The sequence below is a fragment of the Impatiens glandulifera genome, chromosome 8 (assembly GCF_907164915.1).
Source record: "Impatiens glandulifera chromosome 8, dImpGla2.1, whole genome shotgun sequence".
Taxonomy (NCBI): Eukaryota; Viridiplantae; Streptophyta; class Magnoliopsida; order Ericales; family Balsaminaceae; genus Impatiens; species Impatiens glandulifera.
The window spans coordinates 38,487,947-38,510,830 of record NC_061869.1 but is presented as its reverse complement, the minus strand read 5'-3'; positions in this window follow the sequence as shown (position 1 = coordinate 38,510,830).

Below are 22,884 nucleotides of genomic sequence, written 5' to 3'. Positions count from 1 at the left end.
GGCTGCAGTTAATCAACCGGAACGTTTATGACTGAGCGGCTGCAGTTAATCAACCGGAACGTTTATGACTGGGCGGCTGCAGTTAATCAACCGGAACGTTTATGACTGAGCGGCTGCAGTTAATCAACCGGAACATTTATGACTGAGCGACTGCAGTTAATCAACCGAAACATTTATGACTGAGCGACTGCAGTTAATCAACCGGAACGTTTATGACTGAGCGGCTGCAGTTAATCAACCGGAACATTTATGACTGAGCGGCTGCAGTTAATCAACCGGAACATTTATGACTGAGCGGCTGCAGTTAATCAACCGGAACATTTATGACTGAGCGGCTGCAGTTAATCAACCGGATCATTTATGACTGAAGCGGCTGCATTAAGTGTCGGTTGACCAATCCGGTTTGACTGAACTTTACTGACCGGTTCCGGACTCCTTGACTGAACTCCGGTTGACCAACCGGTTGACTGAACTTCTTGGACGAACCGGTTGCTTTTACTTCAAACCGAAGTCAAACAACATATATATTTCCAACCGAATGGATTTTGCTCAATTTCCCTGAAATAGCAAAACTTTAAATATTATTTGCAGCCAGTGGGATTTGATCCCTGGTGACCTGTGTGACAGGCAGAGGTGTTAACCACTACGCTACAATAGCTTCTTGTTATATTTAAACCAATTAATATACTTGATATAACTTAGCGGTTTAACATATATATTTGAACTTAGTTTTATTTATTCATTAAACTTTTCATAAGTTATAACAATTATTTTCTATCAATTTCTCCCTTTTTGATTATTTAGAATAAATATTCAAAAATCGTAATGTGTGGCCGGTTTAAAATTAATCTACTTAATTTTTCTTTCAATTTCTCCCTTTTTGATTATTTAGAATAAATATTTAAAAATCGTAATGTGTGGCCGGTTTAAAATTAATCTACTTAATTTTTCTATCAATTTCTCCCTTTTTGATTATTTAGAATAAATATTCAAAACTTGTAATGTGTGGCCGGTTTTAAAAAGCTTGTATTTGTTTGGCCGGTTTTTGGAAAAACGGTTTCGTTTAAGGAATTTTTTTTTTTTAAAACAAATTTTTCTTCAAATTTTGTAATCTAACAATTCTAAAATATTTCTAAGGGAAGAAAACTTAGACTCGAGAAGTGGCTTTGTGAGGATGTTAGCCACTTCATGCTTGTTCCCTTCAAATGATGTGTTCGTCAGCAGCCGGCTGTCCGGATGCCATGATGTCTCTTCCATGCTTCTGTCTTGATTTACCTGCATTTATAGACAATAAAGAATCTGGTCCCCATTTTTCTTTGGGTCCGTGGCTTATTAGTCCCTTGGGAATCCATACTTTAATAAGTCGGATAACTTTCCCAGTTATGGTTTTAATTACTTTTCCGGTTCTTGGCTTAACATATTTGTGTTGTCCTAAGAGTGCCTTATTTTGTGGTGACTTTTGATTAACTTTATGTGGGTGTGTATCAGTTTGTTTACCTGTTAGCCGGTTGACTTTCCTTCTCTCAGGATGAAGCCATCTTTTCGAGTCAGTTGGACTTACATATTTTATTTCTTTTTCCGGTTTTGAGAAAATTAACTTACTTAATTTTTCTATCAATTTCTCCCTTTTTGATTATTTAGAATAAATATTCAAAAATCGTAATGTGTGGCCGGTTTAAAATTAATCTACTTAATTTTTCTATCAATTTCTCCCAAATTTCTTTAGCAGAGGAGCAAAACTTGATTTTACTAAACATGTTTTTGTCCAACGACTTGAACAAAATGTTTTTAGCAACATTATCCAGGTTATTCATCTTCTTATCTTCCGCCGTCCATTTGTATCTCGGCTTATCAATCTTTATCGGACCATCGGTAATAACATACCACATGTCGTCGTCTTGTGAGGCCAAATACACTTCCATCTGTATCTTCCAATCAACATATTCTTCGATGCAGAACATGGGGGGCTCGTTGATGAAAGACATGATGGTATTCGGTTGCTTGAGTGTTAAGAACCTTGCTCTGATACCACTTGTTAGGATCGGGGACGCCCTTGGAGGACCGGGGTGTTTTCCGGTTTTAGAAAGGGTGGCCGCTTACAACACTCACACTTTTTGGTGATAGTCCGGTTAGAGACTAAAACCGCTCTTAACACTACACAGATTGTCACAGACTCTTGAACCGAGTTCAAGTGCGGAAATGTCCGTTTCAATCTGAAGCAACGAATACGATTCGGATGAAGTTTATGAGGAGTCGGTTTAAGGATATGAGTGACCGGTTTAAGGCGTATGATTAATTTGAGTTTAGGTAAAGTAAATAAAAGCAAAGGAAAGAACACGAGACAAGGATTTGTTTATGGATGTTCGGAGCAAACCCTCCTACGTCACCCCTTCTTCTCAGGTTATGAGAAGGATCTCCACTAACTCTTTAGAGTTACAACAATACTGCCGGTCGAGCCCAACTTCGCTACTCGCCGGTTACACCAAACTCACACGTTGATGTAATACAACAACTCAACACAACAACACACAAAAAAGCTTCCAGTTTTAGGCAAACCGGTTTTTGGAATATATGACTTTATCTGTAGCAAAGTCATATATTCCAAAAACCGGTTTGCCTAAAACCGGAAGCTTTTTTGTGTGTTGTTGTGTTGAGTTGTTGTATTACATCAACGTGTGAGTTTGGTGTAACCGGCGAGTAGCGAAGTTGGGCTCGACCGGCAGTATTGTTGTAACTCTAAAGAGTTAGTGGAGATCCTTCTCATAACCTGAGAAGAAGGGGTGACGTAGGAGGGTTTGCTCCAAACATCCATAAACAAATCCTTGTCTCGTGTTCTTTCCTTTGCTTTTATTTACTTTACCTAACCTCAAATTAATCATACGCCTTAAACCGGTCACTCATATCCTTAAACCGACTCCTCATAAACTTCATCCGAATCGTATTCGTTGCTTCAGATTGAAACGGACATTTCCGCACTTGAACTCGGTTCAAGAGTCTGTGACAATCTGTGTAGTGTTAAGAGCGGTTTTAGTCTCTAACCGGACTATCACCAAAAAGTGTGTGTGTTGTAAGCGGCCACCCTTTCTAAAACCGGAAAACACCCCGGTCCTCCAAGGGCGTCCCCGATCCTAACAAGTGGTATCAGAGCGAGGATCTTAACACTCAAGCAACCGAATACCATCATGTCTTTCATCAACGAGCCCCCCATGTTCTGCATCGAAGAATATGCTGATTGGAAGATACGGATGGAAGTGCATTTGGCCTCACAAGACGATGACATGTGGTATGTTATTACCGATGGTCCGATAAAGATTGATAAGCCAAGATACAAATGGACGACGGAAGATAAGAAGATGAACAACCTGGATAATGTTGCTAAAAACATTTTGTTCAAGTCGTTGGACAAAAATATGTTTAGTAAAATCAAGTTTTGCTCCTCTGCTAAAGAAATTTGGGAGAAGTTGATCCAATTGTGTGAGGGTAGCGACCAAATAAAGGAGAACCGGAAAGATCATAAGGCTCTGATAGCTTATGAAATCAATAGCAAATGGGCCGATTGCGATTCGGACGACTCATCATCCAGCGACGACGATGATAAAGTTGATGCATGCTTCATGGCGGAGAAAGAATCTGAGGTATTTGATTTCTCTTCTGAAGAATTTACTAAAGAAGACTTAGTTATTGCACTCAACGACATGGTCGATGAGTTCAAAAAATTGGCTGTTTTAATACCGACCCAAACAAAATATGAAACCGGAAAGTCAAGTGGTACCGCTGGTGAGCCAAGCGGAACCGAGACTTACGAACCGGTTGGACTATCCTTAGAGAATGAGAAGCTCAAAGAGACAGTCCAATCGTTAACCGAAGAAAATGAGAGAATCAAATATGTCACGGCTTCTTGGAAGAGATCTAGTGAAGCGGTAAGCCAGATGTCTAATTACCAAAGACATCCCAAATGTAAATTTGGTATTGGTTATAACAAATCCGCCACTCACAATCATTCCAACGGGATGAAACTCACAAAAGACAATCTTCCTTTCATAAGATTTGTCAAGAGTTCATCAACCGACAATGAGGCACAACGTGACTCAAAACCGGAAAAAGAAATAAAATATGTAAGTCCAACTGACTCGGAAAAATGGCTTCATCCTGAGAGAAGGAAAGCCAACCGGCCAGCAGGTAAACAAACCGATACACACCCACAAAATAAGGCACTCTTAGGACAACAGAAAGATGTCAAGCCAAGCACCGGAAAAGTAATTAGAACCATAACCGGGAAAGTTATCCGACTTATTAAAGTCTGGATTCCCAAGGGACTAATAAGCCACAGACCCAAAGAAAAATGGGGACCAGATTCTTTATTGTATATAAATGCAGGTAAATCAAGACAGAAGCTTGGAAGAGATAGCATGGCATCCGGACAGCCGGCTGCTGACGAACACATCATTTGAAGGGAACAAGCATGAAGTGGCTAACATCCTCACAAAGCCACTTCTCGAGTCTAAGTTTTCTTCCCTTAGAAATATTTTAGAATTGTTAGATTACAAAATTTGAAGAAAATTTGTTTAAAAAAAAAAAAAAAAAAAAAATTTTTTTTTTAAACGAAACCGTTTTTCCAAAAACCGGCCAAACAAGTGTAAGTTCTTCAGAAACCGGCCAAACAAATATAAGTTTTTCAAAAACTGGCCAAACAAATATAAGTTTTTCAAAAACCGGCCAAACAAGTGTAAGTTCTTCAGAAACCGGCCAAACAAGTGTAAGTTCTTCAAAAACCGACCAAACAAGTGTAAGTTCTTCAAAAACCGGCCAAACAAGTGTAAGTTCTTCAAAAACCGGCCAAACAAGTGTAAGTTTTTAAAACCGGCCAAACAAATATAAGATTTTTAAAAACCGGCCACACATTACAAGTTTTGAATATTTATTCTAAATAATCAAAAAGGGAGAAATTGATAGAAAAATTAAGTAAGTTAATTTTCTCAAAACCGGCCACACATTACAAGTTTTGAATATTTATTCTAAATAATCAAAAAGGGAGAAATTGATAGAAAAATTAAGTAAGTTAATTTTCTCAAAACCGGCCACACATTACAAGTTTTGAATATTTATTCTAAATAATCAAAAAGGGAGAAATTGATAAAAAAAAATTAAGTAGATTAATTTTAAACCGGTTAGAAAATAATTGTTATAACTTATGAAAAATATATGTTAAATCGCTAAGTTATATCAAGTATATTAATTGGTTTAAATATAACAAGAAGTTGATGTAGCGTAGTGGTAAACGCCTCTGCCTGTCACACAGGTGACCAGGGATCAAATTCCACTGGCTGCAAATAATATTTAAAGTTTTGCTATTTCAGGGAAATTGAGCAAAATCCATTCGGTTGGAAGTATATATATATATCGTTCGGTTGTTTGACTTCGGTTTGCAGTAAAAGCAATCGGTTCGTCCAAGAAGTTCAGTCAACCGGTTGGTCAACTAGAGTTCATTAAGGAGTCCGGAACCGGTCAGTAAAGTTCAGTCATAAATGTTCCGGTTGATTAAATGCTGCCAAGCTCCGGTTATTAAATGAGTAATCCAAATCCAGAAGCAATCTCCAGGCAGCAGGTAGCTGTCAGGCATGCTTGTCCAAATCTAGAAGCAATCTTCAGGTAGCTGTCAGGCATGCTTGTCCAAATCCAGAAGCAATCTCCAGGCAGCAGGTAGCTGTCAGGCGGCCGGCTAAGAGCTGCCATGTGTCCAAAATGCAAACCAGCTAAAGCGCATGTCTGCCATGTGTCCAAATTGATCTGTCCAAGAGGGAAGGCGTGCAAGCCTCTTGATCTTTACCAGGAGAGAGAAAATATGACCGTTGTGTCATCTCAGCTATAAAAGGAAGACGAGACGTCTTCATTTAATCAAGCAGCAGTGATCAAGCGAAAAATATCAATCACATCTTTTTAAGAAAATCATTAAGTTAGAGAGATAAAGTCATATATTCCAAAAACCGGTTTGCCTAAAACCGGAAGCTTTTTTGTGTGTTGTTGTGTTGAGTTGTTGTATTACATCAACGTGTGAGTTTGGTGTAACCGGCGAGTAGCGAAGTTGGGCTCGACCGGCAGTATTGTTGTAACTCTAAAGAGTTAGTGGAGATCCTTCTCATAACCTGAGAAGAAGGGGTGACGTAGGAGGGTTTGCTCCGAACATCCATAAACAAATCCTTGTCTCGTGTTCTTTCCTTTGCTTTTATTTACTTTACCTAACCTCAAATTAATCATACGCCTTAAACCGGTCACTCATATCCTTAAACCGACTCCTCATAAACTTCATCCGAATCGTATTCGTTGCTTCAGATTGAAACGGACATTTCCGCACTTGAACTCGGTTCAAGAGTCTGTGACAATCTGTGTAGTGTTAAGAGCGGTTTTAGTCTCTAACCGGACTATCACCAAAAAATGTGTGTGTTGTAAGCGGCCACCCTTTCTAAAACCGGAAAACAACCCGGTCCTCCAAGGGCGTCCCCGATCCTAACAAATATATCAAGTTGTTATTAGAAATTCACATTTATTTTATGTAGTATATAATATTTATTTTGCAAAAGCACAACTCTATGATCAGTGCAAATAAAAATAAAAATATATGGTCGGGTCATTGGTGTCATATTTGTTCTCCTTAATTAACAAATAAATATGGTTCAATCAGCCTTCTATAATTATATTATAAGAGGATAGTGAGAATAAATAGTTTTATTAATTAGATATGATTCAATTATTATTAGGAATTAAACTTTGAACTGTTTTTTTAATAATATATGGTTCAACCTTTAAATCATGTAACTGTGGCAAGAATTTTTTTTATGGATCATCAGTTTCTTGTGGTAACAAATTATGTTAAAAAACTTTTCATTTTAACTATAGTTAAATTGTGGTTTAATTGCTTCATACATGTAAAACATTCGGAAATAAATAAATAAATATCCATATTTTTAAATAATAATGAATGACTTGTGAAAGGTGAAAGTAATGCAAATTAATTGGACACAAAATAAATTAATAAATAAAATCTTTACAATTACTCATTCTCTATATTATTAATATCCATATATAGTTATTTTCATAATTCATAGTTTATAAACATAAATATTCAATCATTCAAAATTCAAAAGAACGTCATCACATAGCTCACTCTTGATTACAAGTGAAATCAAGATCATCCTCACTCTCGATTACCAGTGAAATCATGATCATCAAAAGAATCAAAATCATCGTCACCATGATGGTAGTTAGATAATCTCCGTAATGAAGTGCTAAATACATTTCTTATTGGAGAAGATCTTACAATTAAATCAATAAATATTTATAAATAAATGGTTGAATGTAATTCAAGTTGAATATAACCAAAATAAATAAAATCCATAGTGATTTCCATATTGTTCTTTTACAAAAAAAAAAAAAAATTCTTTTTATTAACACATTCTTACCCTACCATATTCTTAATAAATTTATTTAAATGAATTCCATAATACTTTTCAATGATAAATTTATCTAACACATTTTTACAAGATTGTCTACATCTTGGGTCTAAAATTATTTGCATTTTAAGGATAATATTTTTAATTACTTATTATTTTGAAAAAAAACTACACCTGAACATCCTAATTTTCTTTGTCAAAACACAAACTACTAAACAAATAAAATCAGAACAAACATGGAAATAACATAAATACCAACAAAAAGAAAGAAACAAACAAATGAAGAAAAAAAAGAAAAACATTAAATTTCTTTTTATTGCTTCATGATGGATGATTAGAGGTGAATAACGACTATTAGGTTGATTCTTGTATCAAAAAAACTATCAAGTATAGAACCCCAAAGGTTTAATGTGCCGTAAGTTAGGGTTGGACCGATGACGACATATATATATAGTCTCATCTGAGAAGACATATTTTCTTCAGTGTTAGTGAAATAAGCGAAAATGGTTGTTAGTGATGAAACAACAATAGTCGGCAATTGAGTATGAAGATAAACAATGTTGAAGATAAACCCCCACACAATATTCCTAAAGGAGACAAAGAATTCAGATGTGTCGAAGAAGGGATCCTGTAGAGGAAGAGGAATAGTGTCCACACACCAGGGCGGATTTGCACTAGGGCCCAGCTAGGCTCAAGCCCACTCAAACAAATATATATATATATATATATTAATAAAATAAGGTGAATTTACAGCATAATTCCCTAATATTTTGGATCTAAATTATTATCCACAAAAGTGTTTTCTTTTGATTTCTTTAAGCCCACCTAAGTATTTTTTAAGTCCACCTGAATTTTAAATCTTGACTTTTTCCTATTTAAACACAACTAGATGATCTTACCCTTTGCATTCTCTCGTTTAGATTCAACAAAATCCTTACTGTAACCCCGTGAAACCTGCACGCGCGTGTTGTGGGTCCAGAATGACTCGAGGTTCGATAATTTCAACATTGGTTTATGTATTAAACATCATTTGAAAATAAAAAATTATTTTAAAAGATTTTGATAATACCTGGCCGCTTTTAAAATTAATTATAAAATAATTAATCTTATTCAAATTTTAATAATTTAGGGATTTACGATAATCAAATAACAATTTAATTTTTATGAAATCCTAGTTTAAATTAATTAAACACAATTAATTTAAGAAGGATTATTTATTTGAAGAAAAATCGTCAGTTGATTTTCGAAAAATCAATAAAAAGGTGTACATGTACAAACGTATTTTTCACTATAGTTTTGTTATGATCGAAGTTTGGCGATACTCGGGAAAATGATTACGTGCTTCATCTTCTGTACCCATTTTAAAATTGGTCTCTACTTATAAACATGACTTTTGAAAATCGGTTGTATAACATTTAAGTTTTAACTGATTATTCTTTCGGTCTTATTCATGCTTCTAAGTTTTAGCGTTATTTAAACTATTGTAAAAAAAATATTCAAATGTTGGTACATGTTATTAATGACAACTATGAAGGAAGATACCTGAAGAATATCATTCATTTTAAAGGCATTAGGGTTTAAACATAAATCCCAAACAAGCCTTAGTCAAAATATATTTTAAGGAAATATCCCAAAAATATTTTGAAGTTATTTTCTAATCACTTGGGATTTTATGAAAATGGTTTGGGGTTCCAAAATTACAAAAAGAACTTTTGGTTTTGAAAGAAAGAACAAATAAGGTCTTAGGACCGGGGTCCTAGGCCTTTGGTTCATTTTTGTCGGTTTGGGTCTGGGACCCTCGATCGAACCTCTCGGTCTGAACTAAGAAATCTCGGTCGAGGTGCTAAGGACTCTCGGTCCTTGGCTGAGATTGTCGATCGTGGTGTAAAAACCACCGGTCCTTGGTTAGGCATGGGCTAACTTCATCGGTCATAAGTTCGGGAATTCTTGTTCATGGTTGAGATTCCTAGGTCTTAGGGTGGACATCTCAGTCATAGATGTAAAAAACTCCGGTCGGACCGTCCTATGTGAAATACACCAGTCGGACTTATTAGTTCTAGCTCAAGAACATCGGTCAGATCTATCTGTCCTATTGAAATTCTCGGTCCTTAAGAACACCAAAATTGTAGGTTTTGCAATTTTGATTTACATTTGGATTCTTCAATCCAAGAATTTTGGTAGCTTCACAACGCATCCAAGAACATGTAGATTATCATCTCAAGATATCAATCGACTTGGATGGAGATCAATTTGTTCAAAACAATTTGTGACTAAAATTTGGTAATTTGGTTTTAAAGTTGTTTTGAGGAGAAATGAGTCATCCAATAGCATCATAATATTTAATATACTTTATTTAAACCGAAACAAGAACATTGACAATTCGTTTGAACCAATTTAAGAACTCAAAATTTTCAATTAATTTGTAGATTTTTATTTTGAACAAACGTGGTCGAGATGGATCAAACATGATCCAAACAGTTGTCCAACATCATTACGATCATGTTAGGATGCTTTATAGGCTGATATCCAAGAGGATTAGCCCAAGAACAACAAACCCGATTTTTGAATTTTACAAAATTCAAATTTGGGTTTTTCTGTTTAAGGTTTATGGATTGTCTCTAACCAATACAGAAAGTTTGTAAATGATCCTAGGATCAATTTTCAATTGTAAAATTCAAAAACCAAACAGAATACAAGCTTATACAATTTCAAATATAAAATTTCAAATTCAAACTAGAAATATGAATTAGAGTGTGATTGGAATCTTAACAAGGATTGGAGAATACTCTTAGGACTTTAAGGAAGCTTATGGGATGCTCATATCTATGATTAAAGGCTTTACACGGATTTTTGAAAATTCCAGAAGCTTTGAATTTGAATGGAGGATTTTCTATAAATCGTGATTTAGAGTTGGAGACTTAATCTCTTTGCTTCAAGTGAATCGAATCAGCCAAAAGTCATTAATGGAGATTTGGTTTTTCTTGGATCTACTTGTTGTTATATGCAATAATTATGCCTATAAATGTAGGGGAAATGATCACTGTGGTAGGGTGATCCTTTCACCTTTTCAACGGAGTCAATTCGTCTAGAAATATAGAAATTCCATCTTTGAAAAATCAAAGATGTCTGTCGATAGTTATCCATTTAACGTCGCGATGAAGACGATTCAAAGAAAACAAAAGGTCGCAACAACGATAGAAAGACTAAACCTGAAAACCAAGAAGTTGAAACGATTGTTTATCTTGGATTTGAAATGATAAAAGGGAGACTCATAATTATGTGACACTAGTAAAGGAGGACCTACTAGTTTCAGTATTTCAATAATTAAATATTGTTTAATTTGGTCTTACAAGGAAAAATCTTAATTTATTTGAGAAATAATGCGTTATATGTGCCGACATCATTGGATGAAAACATGCAACCGTAAACGAATCTAAAAGCGGCTACGGCCAAAGATGCTTGAATATTTGTGATTTCTTTTATTGACAATAATGTGACATGATGATGCCTATTTATTTGATAAAATATACCAATTTTTTAAAACAAATTATGAAAACGTCACTTGGAGTTTGTGCTCCTGTCGTATTTCATTTTAATTTTTTTGGTTGGAATTGTCCAAATACATAATGAAAAACATATGCAAACATGTCATTATGTCAATTGTCATTTGGAGTATATTGTATGGAGTGTTTTATTTGCACCAAGGGAGAACTAAGAATGTGCATATGGGGTTGTACTTCCAGAGAAGCATAATAGAAAAAGGAGAAGTTATTAATGAAAAGGTGTTAATAGATGACAATATTGATGATATTCTAACAGTTCATAAATTTGAGAGTTATAAAGACTTTGTTTGTTGACAAAAAAATATGAAATACAAGAGGGAAATAACTTATAAATCAAGGTGGAGAGTTGAGAATGGATTTATAATATTGCAATTATGGTATGTTATGGTATATAATCTTGGTATAAGGGATTAAGATATTGAATAAAAAAACTATATCTTTTGGTGTATAATCTTGATATAAGGAAACAAGGTTATCATAAAAGGAAATTAGATATTTTATTATAGTAATACAACTACGAAATAAGGTAACAATATTTTGGTGGATTTTGGAGAGTTTTGGACATTATATTGATATTGACTTAATTGAGGCTAATTAAAGATGCAAAAAACATCTTAGAAGTCCAAGTTTTTTCCTTGAGAGCATCACTTCTTTGTGAGTTGTGTGTGAGTTTTAATTGTAAGTGATTCATTATAATACTCTTGTAACAATCTTGATAGTACGGTTGAGAGTATCATTTGCTTTAAAAGTGGATTTGGCATATTTTGGTGAACCACTATAAATTGTACCAGGTTTGTCATCGATTTAATTTTTTTTTGTTTCCTTGTTTAGATTTTTTGATTATTCATATTTTTACTTTAAGTCTCTAAATGATTTATGAAATTTATGGATATGTTAAAACAATCAATCAATCTACCAAAAAAACAAAAAAATTTGAATTTGAATTTTCAAAATAAAAAAAATATATTTGTTTTTCTTGGGCTAATTCTAGTGAATCACAACCCAAAAAACATCCCAACATGATTGTAATGATATCGGAAACTGTTTGGATCATGTTTGATTCCTCCCGATCATATTTGATCAAAATTAAAATTTTAAAAATAATTGAAATTTTTTAGTTTTTTAGTTTTTGATTTAGTCAAAATGAGCAGGCAGTGTTTTTGTTTTTATACCAATCAAGTATATGAGATATAATTAAACTATTGGGTAACTCTTTCTCCTTAAAACAACCTTAAAATCAAAAATCCAATTTTTTATCACAAACTATTTTGAACAATTTGATCATCATCCAAGTTTATTAATACCTGAATATGATGATTAATATGTTCCTAAGAGCTTTGTGAAGCTACTCAAACTCTTGGATCAAATAATCAAAGCTAAAAAAATGAATTTAAAAAAATGAACTTTGGTGTTCTTGAGGACCAAGACTTGTTAGCCAAAGACCGAAACATAGGACCGAGACGTTTGAACCCAGGGCCGAAACCTAGGACCGAAGAATTCAATACGACCGAGAGGTCCGACCAAGGATTTTAATTTAGGACCGAGAGGTCCAACCCAGGACTGAGAGCTCTAAACTAGAATCGGCTATTCCCGAACCTAAGACCAATGAACTTATTCTAGAGTTAACCTTGGACCGGTGGGTTTATACACCAAGACCGATGAATTTAGTCCAGGACTAATATATGACTGATGGGTTTATACACCTAGACAGATAATTCCAGCCACCAAGAGTCCTTAGCATCTAGACCAAGGGACTTTGGCACTCCGACTGAAGATCTCAAGCCTCGACCGAGAGGCTCCTCGACCTAGAGCGAGGGTTTTTAGACCCCTTACATATAAAAGAGACCCAATGTATAGGAATCTGGTCATAAGGCCTATTTGGTTCCACTTTTCAAAACAAAAAATTATTTTTGTAATTTTGGGACCCCAAACCATTTTCTAAAAATCCCAAAAAATTAGATTTTTTTTCAAAATATTTTTAGAATGTTTCCAAAAATAATATTTTAACTAAGGCATGTTTGGTGTTTATTTCAAAACCCAACACCTTTAAAATGAATGATGTTCTTCAAGTATAATCATCCGTAGTTATCATCAGAAACATGTACCAACATTTAAATATTGTTGTTTCAATATTTTAAATAATGTTAAACCTAGAAGCATGACTAAGACTAGAAGAATAATTAGTTAAAACCAAATGTTATACAACCGATTTTCAAAATTCAACTTTATAAGTAATGATCGTTTTTGAAATGGGTACAAAGGATGAAGCATGAAAGCCCTTTCCCGAGTATCACCAAACTACGAACAAAAAGAAAACTCTTGTCAATACATATGCAAAAAAAATTATTTTCAAAAATTAATTGGCGGACTATATTTCAAAATAAATAATCTTTAAATTTAATTATGTTTAATTAATTTAAACTAAAGGATTTCATAAAAATTAAATTGAGATTTGATTACTACACATCCCCATATTAATTAAAATTTAACCACGGAATTAATTACTTTTAGTTAATTTTAAAAGTTGTCAAGAATCATTAAAAATAATTTTAAAATAATTTTTTATTTAAAAAAAATTCCTGACACACAAATCGAGGTATAAAAGTTTGAACCTCGAGCTTTTCCGTAAAACTCAATACAAAGGGATTTTTTTAGGGGTTACTCCCATACTTTCGACATGTTCATTATAGGCCTTGGGTTCAATCCTTTTGTCAAATGAACTGCCATCATTAGTTTAGTGCTTATATGTTCGATTGACACTATTTGTTTATTAACTTTTTTTAACAATAATATACTTTAATTATATATGTTTAACACCTCTAGAATACTTGTCGTTTTTATAAAAGAAAACTATTGCGGAATTATCACAATAAACTTTTAGCAGCTTGGCGATAGTGTCAACAAGTCCGAGCCCTAAAATAAAGTTCTGTAGTCATAAACCAAGAAGCGTTTCCTCCACCAATTCATCTTCCATAGTGGATGCATCAATGAAAGACTATTTTTCACTTTTTCATGAAATTGTTTCTCCACTAACAGGAACATATAACAAAATATTGATTTTCTCGTATCAACACCTCCAATAAAATCTGAATCCAAGTATCCAACCACTTCGAGATAAGCATACCTCTTATAAGTGAACATATAGTCTTTTATTCTTTAACATTTTCTTTACAGTTTTCCAATATCTGCTTTGAATACTTTGATATATGGCCAACATTCCAACAGCAAAACTGATATCTAGTCTAAAACAAGTCCGAGAATATATCGAGCTTCCAACCATAGTTGCATAAGGAATACGTTACATTTCATTACGTTCTAATTCATTCTTGAGACATTAATTGAGACTAAATTTACCTACTTTTTGAATTGGAATAACACATGCATTGTGTTTTCAATCTTAAATCTCTATATAACTTTATTAATATATTCTTTCTAAGACAATTTCAACAATCCATGTGATCTATCACAAAATATTTCTATTACAATCACATAAGATGTCTCGTTCATATCTTTCATTTAAAAGTTCTTAGAGATAAAATATCTAGTTTGATACAAAGTCATTAGTAGCAAGCAAGATATCATCAACATACAAAATCAACATTATAAACTAGTTCCCACTAATCTTTTGATATATACATCGATCAATGATATTTTCGTTAAACCAAAAGATGATATTATTAAACTTAATATACCATTGAAAGTATACTTGTTTAAGTCTGTATATTGACTTCTTTAAATTACACACCATGTGTTCCATTCCTTTAAGAACAAAACCTCTTATTGATCCATGAACACATTTTTATCTAAATTCCCATTAAAAAATGTAGTTTTCGCATTCATTTGATGGAGCTCCAAATCATAATGATTCTAAAAGAATTCTTTTTAGTATGGCTTCATATCGTTCGATATTATCAATTGAGTCATGCTTGGTCTTAAAACACTTATTTATACAACCTTTTGGAAATTCAACAAGATCCTAGACTTTATTGTCATACATTGATTTTAACTCTTCTTTCATAACGTCTAACTATTTATCAGAATTTTTACTTTCTATGGTCTATGAAAACGAAACTGAATCATTAGTGATTCCCAAGTCAAATTCCAACTCTTGTAGAGAAACCACATAATCATTATAAATTACATATTTTTTTCCCTTCTAGATCGTCTTAATGCAATAATACGTAGTTTATCAATCATAAGTTCATTCGTAATGACTTCATTATGTGGAGTTTAATCATTAATTTGTTATTCTTCTGAATCATTAACATGTTCAACATGTACAAGAACAAAAACATGAATTCCTACTTTACATGATTCTAAACTTCCACTTGTTTAATAATTCTCAATGAACCTAGAATTCACAGTTTCAACAATTCTCGTACTATGATTAGGACAGTAAAATCTATACCCTTTAGACTTTTCTAGATACCAATTAAAAAGTCCAATTAAAAAGTCACTAGTTGTTATTAAATATTGTTTCTTTTTATATGGATTATAAATTCTAATTTCCGTTTCGCAACCTCAAATATGCATGTCCATTAAACTAAGTTTTCTTCTTGTCCATAGTTCAAAATGTGTCTTTTGAACTAACTTACTAGGACCATATTTAACAAATAAAAGTGGTCATTAAAGCATTCATCCATACTAATATGGGTAAAGATGAATTACTTAACATACTCCTAACCATATCCTTTAATGTACGATTACGCCTTTCTTCACCACCATTATGTTTTAGTGTTTCTAGCATTGTGTATTGAGTACATGTCTCACGAATTTCTAGGAATCTAGCAAATAGATTAGGGAACTATCCACTTTCTTCATAATTACCATAATATTCACCAACTCTATCAGATCTAACAATTTTCACATTTCTGTCTAATAATCTTCTAACTTAAGGGATAAAATCTTAAGTGTATCAACCGGTTGAGAGTTACCATGCAATAAATAGACATATCCATAACACGAAAAATCATCAATGAATATGATGCAATACTTTATCTACCAAAAAATGGAACATCAAAAGGCCCATATATTTTGGTGTGTATTATTTCAAAGAGTTGTATGTTTTTTTTTTGTTTTTTAAGTGTTTTTTTTTGTTTTCCTTAATACAATTCACACAAATAGCAAGATTAGTAAAATCCATATCATTTAGGATTTCATTCTTTACTAATCTATCAATTTTTTTTTGATATATGATCCAATCGTTTATGCAATAAAGAAGTAGACATTTCATTAATAAAATCACGTTTTATACTAACATTAACATCATGATGCATTGTTAATAGTGTTTCAGTAAATATGGTATCTAAATTTAATTTGTATAAATCATTCTTAAAGATACCCAACCCTACAAAAAAAGCTATGTTAAATAAAATTAAAACATCCATTCTTACATTCAAAAAAGTAACTAGCCCCATCAAGTTAAAGAAATCAAATTTTGAGAAACACTCGGTACACAAAACGTTTGTAAAAGATCTAAATGGTAGTGTATAAAATCAAATGATAAGTCCCAAATAGTCTTAATTGGAATTATGACATGGTTCCCCATAAATATGTGTTTCTCATTTTTATTTATGGGCTGAATCGTAAGAAATACCTACATCGTATTTGATACATGTGTGGTACAACTATAATCAATCCACCAAGTATTATAAGGAACCTCAACTAAATTTGATTCGAAACATACATAAACCTTAGACTTATCTTTCTTTTCAAACCATGTTTTACGTTTTAGCAATCTTTATGATAATGCTCTTGCTTGTTTGTAGAAATTACACTTATCATTACATTTTTCTTTCTTTTAGATTTGGACAGAATATTCATTTATCGTTAATATCTTATTTCCCTTCAAGTCTTTCTTAAGTGGATTTTTCTAACTCCTTTCTTACTCATGAGATTTCCAGAATGAATTAATGGTTTCTTAAGTTTAGCTTCTTCTTGAATGAACATGTTTTTTAATTCATGCACATTCCATTTATCCTTCAGATTATTATAGTTCATATAAAATAGACCGTACTCTAAGGGTGAGGAATTGAGAATAAATGTTACTAGGAAATTATTATTAACTTTCATTCCCATGATCTTTAACCTTGTTGATAAATTAGTCATTTCAATACTATGCTCATGCATAGGACGATAACCGTCAAACTTAATTGTGGTTATAGTACTCATTAATGTCCCAACAAGTGATCTATCGATCGAATCAGGCTAAGCCACGAACCTCATGTATTCCTTAGCACTTTTAGTTTTATTTATTGTGAACTTGATGTTATTTTCCAATCATTTACATAAACATTAATCTTTGTCAATTAGATCTCTCCTAAGATTTATATAAAAATATATATTTATCACTACTTATATTAATAATAACAATTGGTTTCATACTTAAAAGTTTCAAATCAAGATCCAAAACCCCAAGATGAAATTGGACATTTAGTGCATTAAACTTAATAACAAACGTTTCCTGCAAATGGAGAGAAACATGAAAAAATAATATTGTAAAATATATGCTCACACATTAATGCTTTTAGTAACTTAACTTTAAACTTTAATAATTGATTCTCAATATAATTTCATTTAATGTTCATAATTATTAAATAATTAATCAACCTCAGTCAATCCATAATATTTTATATATGAACATCAATACTGGGTTTAAATTTAATTGATCAACCTCTGTCGAATATTCATGACCAGACCAAGTCCTTTCTTTAGACCTTAGTCGATCCTTTCCTTGGTCTGGTCATGAATATCCGAGTTTTGTTTGTGCATATTTTCATGCATCTTCTTATACTGGGTGTTGAGACGATTTGCTTCATACGTGTTTTGCAGAAAGTTTTTATTGGTTCTTTTTGTGCAGTGGCTAAGGAAGCATCAGCTCTAGAGGATTCTATAGAGCCCTTCTCGAGATTTAGCAGACATAAGAACATGTCTTGAAGGTTTTTCTGCAACGGAGCTAACATATCTAAAAGGATTTTGCGAAAACTCATAACTCCAGGAGAAGCTTATTCAGAAGAAGAGGGGGCAGAGGATATGATGTGTGAACCAACAGGAATAGAGTGAATGAGATTGGGATGAAGACTTACTTGAATAGACTGCTCTAGTTCTTTATCTTGGGCGGATGGTCGGGGAGCATTGAAAATTGCCCTGAAGTTGTCTCTAGTTCCCTGGATCTCAGCACAAAGCTTTTTGACATATCCTGAAATATCTTCAAACCAAAGAGTATGTTCATGAAGGGAACAGACAGTCCTCATAGGAGATAGACGAGTTCTGGATGGAGGAGTAGGCATCCTCTCTTTAGATTCCTTCTCTTTAGACGAAGAAGAAGATTTAGCAACTTCGGCTTCGGACGCCCCTTGGGAACGGATACGTTCCCCTTAAGCCGACAACGTCTGCTCTTGTTCGTATGGCTTCAAGAGTTCTCCCTCAACAGACGGTATCTGTACTGGTTTGGACGAGGGTGGAATGTCATACGTCTAATTCTGAATGGACAAGGGCGTATGTTCAAACACAGGAGTAGCAACCTCGTTCTCCTTAGCAATAGGAGTTTCTTCTTCAAACGGAAGGGGCGTCTTCTCAGCTCTGTGAATATGACATGGCTCGCCTTGATGAGACGGAATGTCATCAATGCATATAACCTCCTCATCGGTAACTGAACAGTTGAGCTCTACACGCGATGATCTGGTTCGAAAGACATCTGATTGAGAAGACTTTGTGCCATGAACGTATCGATTGACAATGGAGCAATAGGACTCCATTTGCAAGTTGAGGCAATTAAGGATCTTTGCATCTGTTTGAGCCGACTGGTCAAAGGAGTTGAATCTTAATTTTCTTTGATTATAGAAAGGATAAAGAGCGTGCCCCATCGCATTTTCCATGACGAGATCTCTTCTCTTAAGAGCCTCGTTGACATTTTTCATTTTAGTCCAGGAGAAGATTTTCTTCTCTGTTGACATCAACTCCTTCCACTATTTTGCTATGTTTTTGCTGGTGATGATTTTGGAGTAAGGATAGTGAAGCTTGTGACTCATCCATGTATCGAACGCTTCAATCCTTTCAGTCGCTTTCACTTTGACCTCCTTCAAAATGAGTTCGAGTGTTTGATCTTCTTCGGAAGAATGTTCAGGATTATATTCCTCTACATATTTTTCTTTACATGGAACTTCGATAGGTTTAGGGGTGGGTGACTGTTCTTTGAGAAAGATTTGTGCATCTCCTCATGTTGCTCTAAGTAGGGCGAAAGGAGATGTGTTCTTCGAGATAAGACTCTTTGGAAGAGTAGTAGCAATAGGGACAACAGTTGTCTAGATGGGTGCTTCCTCAATGATAGCAACAGTAGACGAGGGCACAACCTCCTACTATGTTTCAGGTAAAACAATTTCAATATTACTAGTAGCATCAGATGATACTGATTTACCAACGAAGACAGGCGTGTATTCCCCCAGATATTCTCAATATTTACATCGATTGTCTCAGCAATCGTTCCAGCAGTCTGTTCCACCACGGGAACTTCAGTAGATGTAACTTCGATTAGATGAACAGATGTAGTTACCTTGGATGGCGTCGGCTAAACATATTCAGGCGCCTTCATCTGATCAGTTGGGATTGCTTCTGCTTGCTGAGTAATGTTGGTTTCTTTCTGGTCAGTAGCAACAGCAGATGTTACAACCCTCTCCTTCATTGGGCTAGCTGTTGGCGACGGTGAGATCGAGGATAGAGGGATAGCGGTGATAGGGTTTCCCTCGAATCTCGCCCTTTTAGGTACGGAGTCAACTTCTCTAGTTTCTTCGATGGGTGCCCTCTTAAGACTATTGGAGCTGGAAGCGGACTCCATAACAGAAGGCTTATCCTTCTTAGTAGGGGTCTCACGACTAGAAGTTGTAGGACGTTTGTACGAGTGATCGATTGACCACTTAATTGAGGAACTGAAGACTCAAACTTTGATTCTTTGACCATCTTCATACGTGCAAGGAAGCTCTTCACGGTGTCGATCGTCAATACTTGGAAAGGGTTAATAGTCGCACCCCCGCCTATTGGAACCAGTAGATGCTCCAAAAGCAAACTAAGTTGGACTGAGAAGTCCAAACTCTGCTTGCTCTATGGAGAAACCATCTGGCAAAGAGTCGAAAATAAAGAGCACGCCAAGTTGACTGGCATCCCTTTAGTTAAAGCCACCATATAATCAAATCGCTTTTGAGTGTAGGTGCCGAAAGAACCTGCTCTTCCTAGCAGCAATTTTACCACAATATTCTTTAAAAGACAAAAGGGGTATTTGAGATTTTTCTTCTTCCCGTAGATGTTTAGCGGACCGCCGATGTAAAAGAATAGGATCTGCATCTCAGGGAGGATATAGGCCAAAATCTCCTTTTCGAATGAATGAACCTCTAATGAAAGTTCAAAGAACTCAGCAATAAGGCTTCGGAGACATAGATCAGAACACCCTTCATTGTCGCTTCAATAGAGTCTCCAATGATCTTCCCAGAACTAAAGAACTCCCGAACTTCCTTTTCATGAAGAATGAAAGGACTTTCAAGAAACTTTCTCAACCCAGACGCCTCCAGCATCTTGAACATATCAACGATCTGCGGCTGTTCATACTGGTAGACAGATTCGAAATCTACCTGCAATGTGTTGTGAGAGAATGGAATAGTTTTCTTAGCATATATCTTCGAGTTTGGAGATGAAACAACGAAGAGTTTATGTTTTCTTTAGAAAGAAGGTAGAGAAATATCTAGGGTTTTTCAGAAATCTAAAAAAGGCGTTAGAAAGTCTTTTGGGCATGCAAGGCTTCCTTAAATAGATTTTGAAGGGTCACGTGTCCAAGAGACATTATTTGAAAACAACCCATCATTTAATTTAAAAAAACGTGTTCCCAATAAAATCATAATTAAAAGACGTCATTTTAAAATAGAAATATCATAAACTCTAACATTAATCGAACGGCGTGAAGGAATTAATCATAATAAATATTAGTAATTTTTTTAACATCGAAAGACACGTGTCTAGGCGGGAAAAGTATATAGACAGCTCATAACACTTTGGACAGTTGTCCCACTCTTTCGAAGATGAGACGTCTAAGGACACACGTAGTTAGACGTGATTTATGTTGTCCGCATGCCTTACGTTTAAGCTGGGTAAATGTATGTTCGGAAGACGTCTGATCACGCATATCTACAGACGCTTAGCAAGTCTGGACGTCATCTAATCACGCACATCTACAAGCGCTTAACAAGTCTGGACGTCATTTGATCACGCATGTCTACAGACACTTCAGACGTCTTCCTCACAATTAGACATCTAACCAAGCTTATATGCAAGTTTCTTAAACATAACTCGTCTAAGTACATGGTTTCTATAGACAACTGATCTAATCAGTCCGATTAAGACCTCTGTCTACACACGTCCGTTCAACCACTTTAATCAACAAATTTCCCCCTCAATTTGTGCATGATTAATTAAATAAAAAATAAATTTAGGTCTAAAAGATCCAAAAACATTTCTAAAGAAAACTTAATCTCGCTGAGTGTCTTCGTGAACACGTCTGCCACTTGCTGATTCGTTGGGACATATTCTAGACGAATATGCTTCTGACTAACATGCTCTTATATGAAATGGTGTTGAATGTCGATATGCTTTGTCCGAGAGTACAATACCGGTTGTATGTAATAGCTATGGCACTAGTGTTGTCGCAAAAAATTAGTGACTCGTCCGCCTTAATGTCGTAGTCCCTCAACTATTGTTGAACCCACAAGAGCTGAGAGCATCAACTTCTTGCAACAAGGTATTCGGCCTCTGCTGTAGACGTGGCAACGAACATCTAGTTTTTGTTGAACTAAGAAATTAGACGATCACCAAGGAACTAGCAAGTCCCATTGGTTCTCTTCCGATCAATCTTGTAGCCTACATAGTCTACATCAGAATAGCTAAATTAAATTGAGTTCCCCTTAAATACTTCAAAATACTCTTAGCAGCAACATAATAAGATTGTTTAGGGTTAGCTTAAAATCTTTCACAGACGCCGAAAACAAACAAAATATATGGTCGGCTAGCACTTATGTAGAGCAAGGAACCGATGATCTCTCTATAAGCAGTTATGTCAACACTCTGACTATCTTCATCCTTGTCAAGCTTGCTTGAGGAGTTCATTGGAGTAGTTACAGTTGAGTAGTTCTCCATGACGAACTTCTTTAGCAGCTCCCTTGTGTACTTGGCCTAGTTGATTAATATGCCATCTTAAAGTTGACGAACTTGAAGACCAAGAAAGAATTTCAATTCTCCCATCATACTCATCTCGAATTTGTCCTGCATCAACTTAGAAAATTTCTCACATAATTTAAGGTTAGTTGACCCAAATATGATATCATCAACATATACTTGAACATGCAAAATGTGAGAGTCCTTAACAAATCTAAACAAAGTTTTGTCTACTGTGCCAATTACAAAGTCATGATCAAATAAGAACTTAGTTAAAGTATCATACCAAGTTCTAGGAGCTTGTTTAAGACCATATAATACTTTGTCAAGTTTAAAAATATTGTTTGAAAAGGAGTGATCTTGAAAGTCATGTGGTTGTTCAACATACACATCCTCATTTAAAAGTCCATTTAAAAATGCACTTTTCACATCCATTTGAAAAACTTTAAAATTCTTAAAAGATGCATAAGTTAAGAATATTATGATTGCTTCAAGTCTAGCAATAGGGGCAAATGACTCCTCAAAGTCAATTCTCTCCTCCTGTCTATAGCCTTGAGTTACCAATGAGGCTTTGTTTCTCATAACCAAGCCATATTCACTAAGATTGTTTCGAAAAACCCATCTGATTCCAATAACCGATTGATCAGTCGGTCCATGAGTTAGATGCCACACTTTATTTC